Source organism: Bubalus kerabau, chromosome X (genome assembly GCF_029407905.1).
Source record: "Bubalus kerabau isolate K-KA32 ecotype Philippines breed swamp buffalo chromosome X, PCC_UOA_SB_1v2, whole genome shotgun sequence".
NCBI classification, from domain to species: domain Eukaryota; kingdom Metazoa; phylum Chordata; class Mammalia; order Artiodactyla; family Bovidae; genus Bubalus; species Bubalus kerabau.
The window spans coordinates 8,296,439-8,314,878 of record NC_073647.1 but is presented as its reverse complement, the minus strand read 5'-3'; the positions used below and the strand labels follow the sequence as shown (position 1 = coordinate 8,314,878).

General features: G+C 37.6%; 1 pseudogene; it reads left to right on the top strand.

Moving 5' to 3' along the window:
* LOC129639521 (RNA-binding motif protein, X-linked 2-like) overlaps positions 1-18,194 on the top strand; it is a 51,409-nt pseudogene extending 33,215 nt beyond the window's left edge.
* Positions 18,195-18,440: the final 246 nt, after the last annotated feature.

Sequence of the window (18,440 nt, the reverse complement as noted above, 5' to 3'; positions counted from 1 at the left end):
ACACACAGGATTGTTCACAACACCCCAAGCATAACCTTCGAGCGATAAAAAAGCTTTATTAAACAATACAGCATTGTTGAGCCAATGTTTGTTACTGAGTTTCCTTGTCTTTACCCAATGTGCGCCTGGGAGTGCATTAGCTAGTATAGTTGGTATGCAAGAAAAACAAGCAGTAGCCTTGGAATTAACAACATAAGACCCTTGAGTTAATACATTCTTTCTTTGTTGTAACCCACTGCACCTTTGCTCCATAAGAATGTAGCTGTGTTTCCTGAGGGGGACTGCAGACCGGAAAGATAAAGGGAAAGCAGGTTTTCTGGTTGACCAACCTTTATCAAGAAAGAGTCACAAATATGTTAATAGGCCTCTGGGCCAAAAGATAATGTACATAACACAAAGACCCTTGTAAATGAAAAGGTATGCAGAAAACATCCTGGTGCCAATGAAGGTCAAACTGCTCTAATGTTGAGCTGACTCTACATGACTTTGTATCTTTCATGTCTGGAAATGTGTAACTCAGGGTATAAAAGCTCCCTTTAAAAATAAAGCTGCAGACCCGGCTTCATCAGAGCTTGGCCTCCCCGTGTCATTCTTTCTCTCTTTCTTTCTCTCTCTTTCTCTATCTCTTTTTTTCAGGCTTATTCCCTGGAGCACAGAGGCTCTCTGAGTTCACTTTTCTGCCTGGGCTTCTAAGACCCAATTGAAAAGGCGCTCTGCGTCTTCACTCCGGAGAAAAGGTGCTCTGAATCTTTGCCCCACGTTGGGCGCCAAAGAATATCAGCCTCTTTCTCTCTCCTTTTACTTTCATCTCTCTCGCCGACGCTGTTCATCCTAAGGGTATCCCTAGATCCTGCTGGGGCTGGACCCCGGTATTATTGAGTGTAGATAAATACACTCTCAAAGACATCATCCGTTTCACTTCTTGGAACTGCCTTACTGCCTCTGTGCCTCAGTTTCCTCATCTACAAAATGGGAATATTGACAACACCTTCCTCATAGATTTTCTTTTGAATTAAATGAAGCTTAACATGTAAAATAGCCTCCGTTGCTTAGGAGATCTAACTAACACACATAATATTGTTTTTTTTTCTTTTAAGAGTGTTAAAATCTTTATTTTTACCCCACAGCCTTGTAGATTTTCTTTTATCTTATGGATTCTTATTTTTCATTAAATGAAAAAAACAGAGCATGTAAAATACATAGGACATGCTTAGTAGAGTTAAGTAGCATACTTAATTTTTTTATGAGAATTGAAATTGAGTTTTTTTCCAAATATCTAACAGAAATGCCCTTATCAACAAAGTTTATTAAGTATAGATAAATACGCTCACTGATACATCATCTTTCACCTACTCATTACTTTCTTAAAGCCTCTGTGCCTAAGTTTCCTCATATATAAAATGGGAATGTTGATAACACTTTACTCGTCGATTTTCTTTTTGATTAAATGAACATGAGAGTGCAAAACAACCAACACATTACTTAGAAGATCTAAGCAACTCACTTAATTTTTTTTTTTAGTACAGAGAATTGAAATTGGGTTTTTTCCCCAACAATCAAGCCAGACAATGTCCTTTCCCACACAGTTTATTAAATACATAGACACGCTCAACAAAAAGCATGTATATCCCTAACTAGTAATGACAGTAATATGTCTCTCAGTTTCCTCATCTATAAAATGGGAATGTTGATAACACCTTCCTTGTGCATTTTCTTTGTAAAGCAATTAGCCTCAAATCAAAATAAATAAATTTAAATGAAAAAAAAAAATAAATGAAGCAGAGCATGTAAAACACTGAGGACATGCTTAGTAGAGATAAGTAACATACTTAATTTGTTTTTTTTTTTTAAATAGAATTAAAATCAAGTTTTCCCCTAAACATTCTAGATAGATGAAGCCTTACCCACAAAGTTTACTAAATATAGATAAATATGGTTAGCAAAAGTATCTCTCTCACTTACTAAAAATTTCATTAATGCCTCAGCTTCCTGAAGTATAAATGGGAATACTGACAACAATTTCCTCGTAGATTTTGTTTTCAATTAAATGAAGCAGACCGTCTAAAACACCGAGGACATTGCTTAGCAGTCTAAGTAACACGCTTAATTTTGTTTTTTCATTCAGAAGAATGAGTTGAAATTGAGATTTTTCCCCAATAATCTGGACTGACAATGCACTTTTCCACAAAGTTTCCTAAGTGTAGATCTGTACACTCCCCAAAAAGCATCTCTTTCACTTTCTAGTAACTTCATGAATACCCCTGGGCCTCAGTTTCCTCATCTATAAAATGGGAACGTTGATTCCACCTTCTGTGTAGTTTTTCTTTTGAATTAAATGCAGGCAATCAAGTAAAACAAGAAAGACTTTGCTTGGTAGATCTAAGTATCATACCTAATTTTGTTTTTTTCCTAGTAGATGGAGTTGACATTGAGCTTTTTTCACCAACAATCTACAGATAGTGCCATTTCTCCAAATTTTACTGTGTGCATAAATACTCTCACCATAAAGCATCTCTTTCACTTATCAGTCACTTCCTTAATGCCTCTGTGCCTCAGTTTACTCATCTATAAAATTGGTCTGCTCTGTTTTTTTTTAATTAAATGAAACAGACCATATGACACATCCAGGATGTTATTTAGTAGATCTAAGAAAAAGATTTCATTTCTTTTTTTTAGAAGAGAGAGTTGAAATAGCGATTTTTTCTCCAACAATATAGATAGACAGTGCCCTTTCCCACAAACTTTATTGAGTGTTGATAAATACACTATCAAAGACATCATCCGTTTCACTTTTTGTAACTTCATTACGGACTCTGTGCCTCAGTTTCCTCATCTGTAAAATGGGAGTATTGACAACACAACACCTTCCTCGTAGATTTTCTTTTGAATTAAATGAAGCTTAATGTCTAAAACACCCACCATTGCTTAGGAGATCTAACTAACATACATAGTATTGGTTTTTTTCTTTTAAGAGTGTTAAAATCTTTATTTTTACCCCACAGCCTTGTAGATTTTCTTTTACCTTACTGATTCTTGTTTTTCATTAAATGAAACAGAGCATGTAAAATACACAAGACATGCTTAGTAGAGTTAAGTAACATACTTAATTTTTTTAAGAGAATTGAAATTGAGTTCTTTTCCCCCAGAATCTAACAGACCATGCCCTTGTCAAAAGTTTATTAAGTATAGATAAACAGGCTCACTGATACATCATCTTTCACCTACTAATTACTTTCTTAAAGCCTCTGTGCCTCAGTTTCCTCATATATACAATGGGAATGTTGATAACACTTTACTTGTAGATTTTCTTTTTGATAAATGAAGAGAAGCATGCAAAACAACCAGGACATTGTTTAGAAGATCTAAGCAACTCACTTAATTTTTTTTAATACAGAGAATTGAAATTGGGTTTTTTCCCCAACATTCTACCCAGACAATGCCCTTTCCCACACAGTTTACTAAATAGATAAACACGCTCAACAAAAAGCATGTATTTCCCTAACTAGTAACAACAGTATTGTCTATGTGTCTCAGTTTCCTCATCTATAAAATGGGAATGTTGATAACAGCTTCCTCCTACATTTTCTTTGTAAAGCAATTAGCCTCAAATCAAAATAAATAAATTTAAATTAAAAAAATAAATGAAGCAGAGCATGAAAAACACTGAGGACATGCTTAGTAGAGTTAAGTAACATACTTAATTTTTTTTTAATAGAATTGAAATCAAGTTTTTCCCCTAAACATTCTAGACAGATGAGGCCTTACCCATAAAGTTTATTAACTATAGATAAATACGGTTAGCAAAAGCATCTCTCTTACTTACTAACAATTTCATTAATGCCTCAGCTTCCTGAAGTATAAATGGGAATATTGATAACAATTTCCTCATAGATTTTGTTTTCAATTAAATGAAGCAGACCTTCTAAACACCGAGGACATTGCTTAGCAGTCGAAGTAACACACTTAATTTTTTTTTTTTTTTGGAAGAATGAGTTGAAATCTAGATTTTTCCCCAATAATCTGGACCAACAGTGCACTTTCCCACAAAGTTTCCTAATTATAGACTGTACACTCACCAAGAAGCATCTCTTTCACTTTCTAGTTACTTCATTAATACCTCTGGGCCTCAGTTTCCTCGTATATAAAATGGGAACATTGATTCCACCTTCTGTGTAGTTTTTCTTTTGAATTAAATGCAGGCAAGCAGGTAAAAGAAGACAGACTTTGCTTGGTAGATCTAAGTATCATACCTAATTTTGTTTTTTTCCTAATAGATGGAGTTGACATTGAGCTTTTTCACCAACAATCTACAAACAGTGCCATTTCTGCAAATTTTACTGTGTCCATAAATACTCTCACCATAAAGCATCTCGTTCACTTATTAGTCACTTCCTGAATGCCTCTGTGACTCAGTTTACTCATCTACAAAATGGGAGTGGTATTTTTCTTTTTAATTAAATGAAACAGAGCATATGACACATCCAGAATGTTACTTAGTAGATCTAAGTAAAATACTTCATTTCTTTTTTTTAGAAGAGAGAGTTGAAATTGAGTTTTTTTCTCCAACAATCTAGATAGACAATGCCCTTTCCCACAAAGTTTATTGAGTGTCGATAAATACAGTCTCAAAGACATCATCCATTTCACTTCTTGTAACTGCATTACTGCCTCTGTGCCTCAGTTTCCTCATCTGTAAAATGGGAATATTGACAACACCTTCCTCGTAGATTTTCTTTTGAATTAAATGAAGCTTAACGTGTAAAACACCCACCATTGCTTAGGAGATCTAACTAACATACATAATATTATTTTTTTCTTTTTTTTATTTTTAATTTTATTTTTTTTAAACTTTACAATATTGTATTGGTTCTGCCATATAGCGAAATGAATCCGCCACAGGCATACACGTGTTCCCCATCCTGAACGTCCTCCCTCCTCCCTCCCCATACCCTCCCTCTGGGTCGTCCCAGTGCACCAGCCCCAAGCATCCAGTATCGTGCATCGAACCTGAACTGACGACTCGTTTCATATATGATATTATACATATTTCAATGCCATTCTCACAAATCATCTCACCCTCTCCCTCTCCCACAGAGTCCAAAAGACTGTTCTATACATCAGTGTCTCTTTTGCTGTCTCGTATACAGGGTTATTGTTATCATCTTTATAAATTCCATATATATGCGTTAGTATACTGAATTGGTGGTTTTCTTTCTGGCTTACTTCACTCTGTATAATAGGTTCCAGTTACATCCACCTCATTAGAACTGATTCAAATGTATTCTTTTTAATGGCTGAGTAATACTCCATTGTGTATATGTACCATGGCTTTCTTATCCATTCATCTGCTGATGGACGTCTAGGTTGCTTCCATGTCCTGGCTATTATAAACAGTGCTGCGATGAACATTGGGGTACACATGCCTCTTTCCTTCTGGTTTCCTCAGTGTGTATGCCCAGCAGTGGGATTCCTGGATCATAAGGCAGTTCTATTTCCAGTTTTTTTTTTAAGGAATCTCCACACTGTTCTCCATAGTGGCTGTACTAGTTTGCATTCCCACCAACAGTGTAAGAGGGTTCCCTTTTCTCCACATCCTCTCCAGCATTTATTACTTGTAGACTTTTGGATCGCAGCCATTCTGACTGGCGTGAAATGGTACCTCATAGTGGTTTTGATTTGCATTTCTCTGATAATGAGTGATGTTGAGCATCTTTTCATGTGTGTGTTAGCCATCTGTATGTCTTCTTTGGGGAAATGTCTATTTAGTTCTTTGGCCCATTTTTTGATTAGGTCATTTATTTTTCTGGAATTGAGCTGCAGGAGTTGCTTGTATATTTTTGAGATTGGTTGTTTGTCAGTTGCTTCATTTGCTATTATTTTCTCCCATTCTGAAGGCTGCCTTTTCACCTTGCTAATAGTTTCCTTTGTTGTGCAGAAGCTTTTAAGTTTTATTAGGTCCCATTTGTTTATTTTTGCATTTATTTCCAATATTCTGGGAGGTGGGTCATAGAGGATCCTGCTGTGATGTATGTTGGAGAGTGTTTTGCCTATGTTCTCCTCTAGGAGTTTTATAGTTTCTGGTCTTACGTTGAGATCTTTAATCCATTTTGAGTTTATTTTTGTGTATGGTGTTAGAAAGTGGTCTAGTTTCATTCTTTTACAAGTGGTTGACCAGATTTCCCAGCACCACTTGTTAAAGAGATTGTCTTTAATCCATTGTATATTCTTGCCTCCTTTGTCAAAGATAAGGTGTCCATATGTGCGTGGATTTATCTCTGGGCTTTCTATTTTGTTCCATGGATCTATATTTCTGTCTTTGTGCCAGTACCATACTGTCTTGACAACTGTGGCTTTGTAGTAGAGCCTGAAGTCAGGTAGGTTGATTCCTCCAGTTCCCTTCTTCTTTCTCAAGATTGCTTTGGCTATTCGAGGTTTTTTGTTTTTTTCATACAAATTGTGAAATTATTTTTCCTAGCTCTGTGAAGAATACTGTTGGTAGCTTGATAGGGATTGCATTGAATCTATAAATTGCTTTGGGTAGTATACTCATTTTCACTATATTGATTCTTCCAATCCATGAACATGGTATATTTCTCCATCTATTAGTGTCCTCTTTGATTTCTTTCACCAGTGTTTTATAGTTTTCTATATATAGGTCTTTAGTTTCTTTAGGTAGATATATTCCTAAGTATTTTATTCTTTCCGTTGCAATGGTGAATGGAATTGTTTCCTTAATTTCTCTTTCTGTTTTCTCATTATTAGTATATAGGAATGCAAGGGATTTCTGTGTGTTGATTTTATATCCTGCAACTTTACTATAATCATTGATTAGTTCTAGTAATTTTCTGGTGGAGTCTTTAGGGTTTTCTATGTAGAGGATCATGTCACCTGCAAACAGTGAGAATTTTACTTCTTCTTTTCCAATTTGGATTCCTTTTATTTCTTTTTCTGCTCTGATTGCTGTGGCCAAAACTTCCAAAACTATGTTGAATAGTAATGGTGAAAGTGGGCACCCTTGTCTCATTCCTGACTTTAGAGGAAATGCTTTCAATGTTTCACCATTGAGGATAATGTTTGCTGTGGGTTTGTCATATATAGCTTTTATTATGTTGAGGTATGTTCCTTCTATTTCTGCTTTCTGGAGAGTTTTGATCATAAATGGATGTTGAATTTTGTCAAAGGCTTTCTCTGCATCTATTGAGATAATCATATGGCTTTTATTTTTCAATTTGTTAATGTGGTGTATTACATTGATTGATTTGCGGATATTGAAGAATCCTTGCATCCCTGGGATAAAGCCCACTTGGTCATGGTGTATGATCTTTTTAATGTGTTGTTGGATTCTGACTGCTAGAATTTGGTTAAGGATTTTTGCATCTATGTTCATCAGTGATATTGGCCTGTAGTTTTCTTTTTTTGTGGGATCTTTGTCAGGTTTTGGTATTAGGGTGATGGTGGCCTCATAGAATGAGTTTGGCGGTTTACCTTCCTCTGCAATTTTCTGGAAGAGTTTGAGCAGGATAGGTGTTAGCTCTTCTCTAAATTTTTGGTAGAATTCAGCTGTGAAGCCGTCTGGACCTGGGCTTTTGTTTGCTGGAAGATTTTTGATTACAGTTTCAATTTCCATGCTTGTGATGGGTCTGTTAAGATTTTCTATTTCTTCCCGGTCGTGGTTTGGAAAGTTGTACTTTTCTAAGAATTTGTCCATTTCTTCCACGTTGTCCATTTTATTGGCATATAATTGTTGATAGTAGTCTCTTATGATCCTTTGTATTTCTGTGTTGTCTGTTGTGATCGCTCCATTTTCATTTCTAATTTTATTGATTTGATTTTTCTCCCTTTGTTTCTTGATGAGTCTGGCTAATGGTTTGTCAATTTTATTTATCCTTTCAAAGAACCAGCTTTTGGCTTTGTTGATTTTTGCTATGGTCTCCTTTGTTTCTTTTGCATTTATTTCTGCCCTAATTTTTAAGATTTCTTTCCTTCTACTAGCCCTGGGGTTCTTCATTTCTTCCTTTTCTAGTTGCTTTAGGTGTAGAGTTAGGTTATTTATTTGACTTTTTTCTTGTTTCTTGAGGTATGCCTGTATTGCTATGAACTTTCCCCTTAGGACTGCTTTTACAGTGTCCCACAGGTTTTGGGTTGTTGTGTTTTTATTTTCATTCGTTTCTATGCAAATTTTGATTTCTTTTTTGATTTCTTCTGTGATTTGTTGGTTATTCAGCAGCGTGTTGTTCAGCCTCCATATGTTGGAATTTTTAATAGTTTTCCTCCTGTAATTGAGATCTAATCTTACTGCCTTGTGGTCAGAAAAGATGCTTGGAATGATCTCAATTTTTTTGAATTTGCCAAGCCTAGATTTATGGCCCAGGATGTGATCTATCCTGGAGGAGGTTCCGTGTGCGCTTGAGAAAAAGGTGAAATTCAATGTTTTGGGATGAAATGTCCTATAGATATCAATTAGGTCTAACTGGTCTATTGTATCGTTTAAAGTTTGTGTTTCCTTGTTAATTTTCTGTTTAGTTGATCTATCCATAGGTGTGAGTGGGGTATTAAAGTCTCCCACTATTATTGTGTTATTGTTAATTTCTCCTTTCATACTTGTTAGCATTTGTCTTACGTATTGCAGTGCTCCCGTGTTGGGTGCATATATATGTATAATTGTTATATCTTCTTGGATTGATCCTTTGATCATTATGTAGTGACCGTCTTTGTCTCTTTTCACAGCCTTTGTTTTAAAGTCTATTTTGTCTGATATGAGTATTGCTACTCCTGCTTTCTTTTGGTCCCTATTTGCATGGAAACTCTTTTTCCAGCCCTTCACTTTCAGTCTGTATGTGTCCCCTGTTTTGAGGTGGGTCTTTTGTAGACAACATATGTAGGGGTCTTGTTTTTGTATCCATTGAGCCAGTCTTTGTCTTTTGGTTGGGGCATTCAACCCATTTACGTTTAAGGTAATTATTGATAAGTATGATCCCGTTGCCATTTACTTTATTGTTTGGGGTTCAAATTTATACACCCTTTTTGTGTTTCCTGTCTAGAGAATATCCTTTAGTATTTGTTGGAGAGCTGGTTTGGTAGTGCTGAATTCTCTCAGCTTTTGCTTGTCTGTAAAGCTTTTGATTTCTCTTTCATATTTGAATGAGATCCTTGCTGTGTACAATAATCTGGGCTGTAGGTTATTTTCTTTCATCACTTTAAGTATGTCTTGCCATTCCCTCCTGGCCTGAAGAGTTTCTATTGAAAGATCAGCTGTTATCCTTATGGGTAGTCCCTTGTGTGTTATTTGTTGTTTTTCCCTTGCTGCTTTTAATATTTGTTCTTTGTGTTTGATCTTTGTTAATTTGATTAATATGTGTCTTGGGGTGTTTTGCCTTGGGTTTATCCTGTTTGGGACTCTCTGGGTTTCTTGGACTTGAGTGATTATTTCCTTCCCCATTTTAGGGAAGTTTTCAACTATTATCTCCTCAGGTATTTTCTCATGGTCTTTCTTTTTGTCTTCTTCTTCTGGGACCCCTATGATTCGAATGTTGTAGCGTTTAATATTGTCCTGGAGGTCTCTGAGATTGTCCTCATTTCTTTTAATTCGTTTTTCTTTTTTCCTCTCTGATTCATTTATTTCTACCATTCTATCTTCTAATTCACTAGTCCTATCTTCTGCCTCTATTATTCTACTATTTGTTGCCTCCAGAGTGTTTTTGATCTCATTTATTGCATTATTCATTATATATTGACTTTTTTATTTCTTCTAAGTCCTTGTTAAACCTTTCTTGCATCTTCTCAGTCCTTGTCTCCAGGCTATTTATCTGTGATTCCATTTTGATTTCAAGATTTTGGATCAATTTCACTATCATTATTTGGAATTCTTTATCAGGTAGATTCCCTATCTCTTCCTCTTTGGTTTGGTTTGGTGGGCATTGATCCTGTTCCTTTACCTGCTGGGTATTCCTCTGTCTCTTCATCTTGTTTAAATTGCTGAGTTTGGGGTTTCCTTTCTGTACTGTGGCAGTTTGTGGAGTTCTCTTTATTGTGGCGTTTCCTCGCTGTGTGTGGGTTTGTACAGGTGGCTTGTCAAGGTTTCTTGGTTAGGGAAGCTTGTGCCGGTGTTCTGGTGGGTGGAGCTGGATTTCTTCTCTCTCCTTTCGAAGACAATGGGCTGCTTTTCTGGGCGCCTGATGTCCTCTGCCGGCATTCAGAAGTTGTTTTGTGGGATTTACTCGGCGTTTAAATGTTCTTTTGATGAATTTGTGGGGGAGAAAGTGTTCTCCCCGTCCTATCCCTCCGCCATCTTAGCCTCCAATTTCTTAAACATGCAGATGAGCTCTTCGTCTTCCCTGAGCTCCAGTCCTCTTCATACGTAGCCTGTAGTCTGGCTCCAATAGCTGCTGAAAGTTCTCTTCTGGCAGGCCTACCCCACTGTCCACAATCAGCTCTTAGTTTTGTTGAAATTCTGGGTACTCTGAGAGTAGAGTCAGTCCCTCTCACAACCTCAGCCCCTTTGAACCCTCACCCACTGGGAAAGTGCCACCTCCTCCACCAGAGGCACATTTACCCACAAAACAAGAACTCTGATCTCATCTTTCAGTTATTCAGGGCTCTACCATGCCCGGAGAATATTTATATACATAGCGCAGGAAGGCAGAGTGGATCTTATCCCCATTTCATAGATGAGGAACATTACCTCAAAAAAATCATGCACACTAGCGCGGTCACATCAGTTCATTTAATGCCGAACTAATTCTAAGCCAAGTAGTACATAGCCATTGCCCCAAGACTCCTAAGTCTATTGTCTTCTTTTCAATGTCGGGCATTATTTCCAATATTTTGCTGTTATGAATTATACTGCAGTGTACATTGTGATATATACATCTTTGTCTGCCTCCCTGATGGTTTCCTTCATGAAATTAATTTATAAACATTGTCAAATTACTCTCCGAAAAGGTTGTATCAGTTTTCACTCTGACTGGAATGCTCATTTTCCTGAATCCTAATCAGTAATGGTTATTTTAAGAAAATATTGCCATATGATTTCTCATTATTATTTTACTTTGCCTTTATTTCATCATCCGGGAGGTTGAACATCTCTTCGTAGATTTATAGGCCCTTATTCTTTTTCTTTGTAAGTTGTCTTTTAAGATCATTTGCCTAGTTTTTCCCTGTTAGTGTGTTCCTCATTTTCTTACTGATTTTACAAGAGCCCTTCATGTATTAAGGATATTAACTTATTGTTTTTAACACTTTATCATGTATTGTATTGCTGTGGACTTATTTTTTTAATTTGATGTGTTATACTACATTGCCATTATTATTATTTCTTGATGCTCAAACTGTCCCAGTTTGGTCTGTAGTTATCCTGTCAAGCCAGCTCCTGTATTCTTTTTTTCTTTTACTTTTTATTTTGAAATACTTGAAAAAATTTCTGGGTTAAAACAGGAAAGTTATGAAATAGAATGAAGAATACCTATATCCCCTTTACTCAGAGTCCCCAGATGTTAGCATTTTATCACATTTGCTTTATTATTTCTCTCCACCTGTATGCATATTATTTTTTTTCTGAACCATTTGGGGGTCAATTGCAGACACGATGCACATTTACCCCTAAATTCATCAGTGTGTATTTCCCAAAATACCGGGACATTTAACTTCAGGATAGTGATCAAATTCAGGAAATCAACACTGTTACACTGTTATCTAATCTATAGACTTTATTTGACTTCCAGTTGTCCTGGTAATGTCCTTTATAGCAAAAGGAAAAAAAAAATGGCTTTCTAGCCTTAATCTGTGATGTAAATTGCAGACGTTTTCTCCTAGTTTGTCATTTGACTTTGTTTATTGTGATTTTTTTTTCTTTGCAAAATTATTATTTTTAAATTTTTATGCGTTCATTTATTCATGTGTTTAAATGATCTTATGGTAACATTGACTTTTTAGGGGATGTACAGTCCTATGAGATTTTTCTTTTTAGTACTTGAATAGATTTGTGTAATCATCCTTACAATCAGGATGAAGGACATTTCCATCATCCCCCAAACTCCCTCATGCTGTCCCTGTATAGTCTGTCCTCTAATTGCTGGAGAAGGCAATGGCACCCCACTCCAGTACTCTTGCCTGGAGAATCCCATGGATGGAGGAGCCTGGTAGGCTGCAGTCCATGGGGTCGCTGAGAGCCAGACACGACTGAGCGACTTCACTTTCACTTTTCACTTTCGTGCATTGGAGAAGGAAATGGCAACCCACTCCAGTGTTCTTGCCTGGAGAATCCCAGGGATGGCAGAGCCTGGTGGGCTGCCGTCCATGGGGTCGCACAGAGTCGGACACGACTGAAGCAACTTAGCAGCAGCAGCAGTGGTCAAATTTATCAGTCTTTTATTGCTTCTGGATTTGAGTCATAATTAGAAAGTATTTCTTCCCACCCATCCACGTTCTCTTCTAATACTTGTATGGTTTCAATTTTATGCATTGAAATCTCTGATCCATTTAGAGTTATTCTGATGTGTAGTGTGAGATATGGACCCAATTTCATATTTTTTCAAATGGCTATCTAGTTGTCCCAACAGCATTTATTTAAAACTCCATATTTACCCCCAGAAAATTGGAGTGTCACCCTTATACATAAGTATTAACTTGGGAGGTGATTTTGATATCTTTATAATGTTGAGTCATCTTATGCAAGAAAAAGAGGTGTCTTTATATTTATTGCAAACTGTGTTTGTGTCTTTCAGCAGTTTTTAAGAGTTTTCTTTGCATAGACCTTGTACATTCCTTGTTGTTAGATTTATTTCTAAGTATTTTATCTTTTTGTTGTTGCTGTTACAAATAGGGCTCCTCTTTCCTTATATCTTATGATTATTGTTTGTAAGAGGGTGGTTTATTTTTGTTGTCTTTATATCCTGTTATCCTACAGATCTGTTATATTGTTTGTTTTTAACACTGTTTCTCATTGCTTCTCTTGGGTTTTCTATATATATCATCATATATAATCTTCATACAGAGATAGCTTTACTTTTTCATTTTTAAATTAGTTTTTAAAATTAGAGTATAGTTGATTTACAGTGTTGTACTAGTTTCTGCTGTGCAGCAAAATGTGTCAGTTATACATACACATATATTTACTCTTTTTTTATATCTGTTTTCTCCTGTCTAATTGCATGGGCCGATACCTACAATATTAAATAGTGTTAAATAGCTGAATACCATATACCATAGTTGAATCATTTCTAGTGTTTTCTTTTAAGTAAGATGCTAGATTTGGGGCTGAGGTATATGTATGTGATCATGTTATAACATTTCCATCAGCTACTATTGTATTTTTATGACTGTAGTTTTAAGTTTATGAAGCTTTCTGGAATTAATTTTTATATAATGAGTAAGGTAGAATTTTTTCTTTTTTTTTTCATTAAATTATGTCTTTACTAACTTCCCCCTACCTTCCTAAGATTTACTATCCCCCACTCCCCTGTGGCTTGTGGGATCTTAGTTCCCTGACCAGGGTTTGAACCTGAACCCTGGCAGTGAAACACCAAGTCCTGACCACTGTGACTGCCAGGGAATTCCCCTTTCCTTTTTGACAATAACATTCTTTAATGTCACAGATTTTCCTGAGTGTGGTTTTAGCCACATCCTGTAAGTTTTGGTGGGCTCAGACAGTAAAGGTAAAGGTAGCTCAGACGGTAAAGCGTCTGCCTGCAATGCAGGAGGCCTGGGTTCAATCCCTGGTTCAGGAAGATCCCCTGGAGAAGGAAATGGCAACCCACTCCAGTGTTCTTGCCTGGAGAATTCCATGGACAGAGGAGCCTGGCGGACTATAGTGCTTGGGGTCGCAAAGAGTCGGACAAGACTGAGCGACTAACACACACAGACACCAAGTTTTGGTATATATTCCCATTTTTGTTGTTTTCTAAATAGTCTACCATGATTTCTTTATTTTATTTCACTTTCTCTTTCATCCAGTAGTTAGCCTGGAGAACAGGTTTCAAGTTCTAGTTAGGGCATTTTTTGTTTTGAAATTATTGTTCTCAGCTGTTTCACATTATGATTGGAGAACATGGTCTGTGCTGTTTTTGGCGATGATTCAGGTTTACTTTGAGATCTAGTCTACAGTCAGTTTTAATATGTGTTTCATGGATTCTTGAGAAGAAACTCTCTGTACAGTCGAATATATCTGTATATCTACTAGTCTGATGTTAATATTTTTAACAATGTAAGTGTTATATTATTAAGTATATGTTTATTTGTAGTTATATAATTTTATATTAATTCCTCTGACTTATTTTTCTCAATTTTATGTGTTGTGAACTCAAAGTGGTGTGTTAAAATCTCTAATAACTTGAACTCTTAGTTGCTCTTTGTATTTTTAATTAAAATTTTGGATGTGTTATTTATGTATAAAATTTCATGACTTATGTATTAGGACCTTTTTCTGTGTAAAAGAGCCCTCTTAGTCACATTTAAATGTCTTGTTTTGGTTGGCCTTGAATTCATCTTTGATCTTAATGCTACCACCCATTTTTAAAATCAGGTGTTCTTGATATATCTTTTTCTAACTTTTGATTTTTAACCTTTCTTTGTCATCTTGTTCTCAGCGTGTCTCCTGTACAGATTATATTATTTGAATTTTGTTTTGTCATGCAATCTGAAAGTTTTTACATTTTAAGTCAATAGTGTCTTACTCTTTTATAAATTAAATAGATACAGGGAGATTGTTAACATTAATCTGGTACCGGACAAGAAGACTGGGAAATCCAAAGGATTCTGTTTCCTCTGCTATGAAGACCAGAGGAGCACAACTCTGGCTGTTGACAGTTTTAATGGGATCAAGGTGAGTATGCTTACTGAGCAGAACTTTTCCATTGGGTAGGGTGTCAGTTTCATTTCCCAGCTGATGACTACAGGCTCAAGGGCAGTACTGGTCAGCTGGGTTGCAGAGGTGTGGGGACATACTGACTGGGAAATGACCCCAGGACATAATTCCGTTGGCTCATGACCCTGTCAACATGCGTTTCTTTTCCCCATCACTTAGCAAGCTATGTCCTCAGGAGCATAGGTACCATGACCCCCCACTCCCCTTCATCTTGCACCCAACCAGGCGTCTGTTTTTCACCTTTTCTTCCTCACACTCCACTCTCGTTTCTGCTGTATTGGAGGGCAAAGAGACTAGCAAACACTGCTGTTCTATGCTGTCCTGTATCAGGGAATTTGGGGTTCTATCATGGTTTCGTGGCTGAGGACCTAGCCATGTATGTCTCTCATATGTCTCCATTGACTTAGCAGTACTGGGCCATGAAAATTCTCTAGTTAAAATCTTATGACAAAGTCTATGAAAGTAACTCATTCTGAAGGTTTCTGTCCTCTATTCTCTCTCCTCCACCCTTGTAAGTGCGACGGTGAGTGATGACATGAGAGTGAGGCATGAAAAGGGGATGGGGCAAGTCAGGGTTACCTATGCTCCACATGCTCCCTGTGCTCATTTAGGAAAAGCACTGCCATTGAATGAGCATTGTCACAGGTTGGAGGGGTGACTCTTGACTTGGAGAATCTGTCACTGATTGCACCAGCAGTGAAAGGAAGTCACCATAAAAGGTGACTTTATTCCACCTTTTATGGTGGAATGGGATAGGTGAAAGTACTCAGGCTTAGGGGTAAGAGTAAAAACTTGCTCTTGAATGGAACAGTAAAAGCCAGACATTTCACATTTCTGATGGCATTGCCTATAGAATAAGTCTGTATCTGCCCGAATGTTTTTGTTTTAAGTGAAGGTTTAATTTTTTGTTGTTCACCTGGAGAGTTGGGATTCGCAGTGATAGTATCAGCATGAGCCAGTGGTTCCAGTATGGTGGGGGTGGAGCAAGGAGTGAGGGCTTAAGAGAAAAGAAAGTAGTCCTTTCTAGATTCCTTACCCCCTCCCAGCTGTTGTTCGCTTTGGCCTCATCCATTTGTGTTGAGAAAGCAGCTGTAGCATTGAGCTGAGTTTTAGGAATTCCCTTTAGCTTCCAGGCTTCTTAACAGTGTGTTTCACTGTAAATTAATGTTACAGATGGAAGGTAATTCATGTTTGTGCATCTAAACTCTTGCAGTTTTCCATGCTGCTTATGCTTTGGGGCAGTACTTCCCAGGCTCCTTTCACTTCATGGCACACTTATAACATGGAGATATTTATATAGAACTCTGGGATAAACTGATGAGGCTCCCAGGATCTCCAGCTGCCCCAGGCTCTACCTGACTGCCCCCAGGGTTGAGCGAATGTGTAGGGATGTGTGCTGTGACACATCACTTGAGCAGGTCTGCTTTTGAGATTTTCTGAGAAACAGAATTAGCAAGAGGATAATGGGAATGGCTCAAACCATGGATTTCTGCAGCTGGGTTCAAATAGATGGAAGGCTGTGTTTGGTAGCAAATAGTTAGCTATCTGCCAAAGCATTGCCTGTCTGTCTTAGATCAAAGGAAGAACTATCTGAGTGGATCATGTATCTAACTATCGACTTCCTGAGGACTCAGAAGAAATGGATGAGGTGACCAGAGAGCTGCAGGAGAGGGGCTGTGGGACTCATGCTCCTCCACCAAGTTCATCTGAGGGCTCTGAAGATGACAAACCCACCAAAAAAAAACACAAAAAAGGTAAATGGTTAAGGCCTATGAGAAGACACTGGGTAGGCTTAATGTTTGCTCTTCTTAGCCTTCACTGAGATTTGGTAGTCAGTTCTCAAGTGTGAAGGGGGCAGGTGTGGGGAACCTTACCTTAACTGGGAAAGAAGAAGTATCAGCAGAAGACTAATGCTGTGGGCTAAATTCTGGCCACCAAAATGTGTATGTTGAAGTCCTAACCCTCTGGTGCCTAACGTGACTGTTTGGAGGTAGGGTCTTTAGAGAGAGAATTAAGAGCTGGAGTTGCCTTATATAGCAACCTGACATATTAAGGGTGACAGACATCCAGCTTGGATTCTTGGAGGCACTTTTCTAGAAGTAGAGACCGTGAGTGTTTCATGCTGCTGCCAAGCATGCTTTTCTTTTGTATATCCTCCATCTTTTCCATCTTCTTTTTCTTACTGATTGTGCCCCTCTTTTCCTCCAGACAAAACGGAAGAAAAGAAAAAAAAAGAAAGACAGAAGACTGGCCGGGAGGTACAGGCAGAGTAGCCAGCCTCCTCTTCCTTGCCCAGAAGCAAGATGATAAAGGAAAAGGATGACCCTGGCTCTAAAAAGCACAGTGGCAAGCACTCAGAGAAGGCAGAGAAGGGTCAGAAGTCAGAGTCCAGGGAGGTGCGGAAGTCCCACCCCAGTTCCCCTGAGGTCAGGAAGACCTGCCGTGGTAGAATGGAGGACCGAGAGAGGGAGCCAAGAACGGAGAAGTCCAAGCACGAACACAAGTCATCAAGCAGAAGGGAAGAGAGAGAAGACAGGCACAGGGAGAGAGACAGGGGCTGAAGCTCAGACATACATTCCAGATGGCATGACAGGCGCTCTGAGGGGCGGCATGACAGGTGCTCTCTGAGGGGCGTAGTCACAGGAGTAGAAGTAGGCACCAAGATAAATCCCACTGGCACAAAAGGTCCCGGCACTCCCGGGACCCGGAGTCCTCTAATCCCAAGGAGTGCAGGCATCACTGATGCCGCAGCCTGTTCAGCTATTCAGCACGGTAGAATTAAAAATGAACTGTATTTTTCAAATGCAATGAAATTCAGTTATTCTTTTACTATATTTACATGTAAAGTCTCTGAAAATGAATTCTTTTGATCCCTTGAGTATAATAATCATCAAGAGAGCTGTAGTTTTTAACAGCTAAATGTCCTGGATTTTTGAGCAGAATCCATTGTCCCTGGGAATATACTTGGTACTTTTGGTACTTACCAGAGCATGTACCTAAATCTGGGTTTATCAATAGGGCCATTGAATTCATGACCCCAATTTCTGATGAAATGGCCAGGAAGGAGAAATAGCAGACAGTTCTAGAATTCCAGTCTTTGTGCTACATGTTAAGAACCTTTCCAGTTGGCAGCTATAACCACTGAGCAGAGAAGTGTGGCTTAACTAGGTTCAGACAGGTTGCTATACATGTGATAAGGATTCTTAACATCAGCCTGCTCCTTCCTTATTTTTGCCTACCTGCCCCCTGTTTTTTGAAATTGTAGACATCTTTTTTTCAATTTTGCTGTTTTTGTTTTGGTTGATATGTCTACATTTTTTCCCTTATAACTTATTTATTTATTTGATTGAGAAGAAATTCACATGAAATTAACCATTAAAAAAATATATATTTATTTATTTATTTTTAATTTATTTAAAAAAATTTTTTTACATTTCTTTCATTTTATTTATTTTTTTAAGTTAATTTTATGTTTTAACTTTACAATATTGTATTGGTTTTGCCATATATCAACATGAATCCGCCACAGGTATACACGTGTTCCCCATCTGGAACCCTCCTCCCTCCTCCCTCCCTGTTC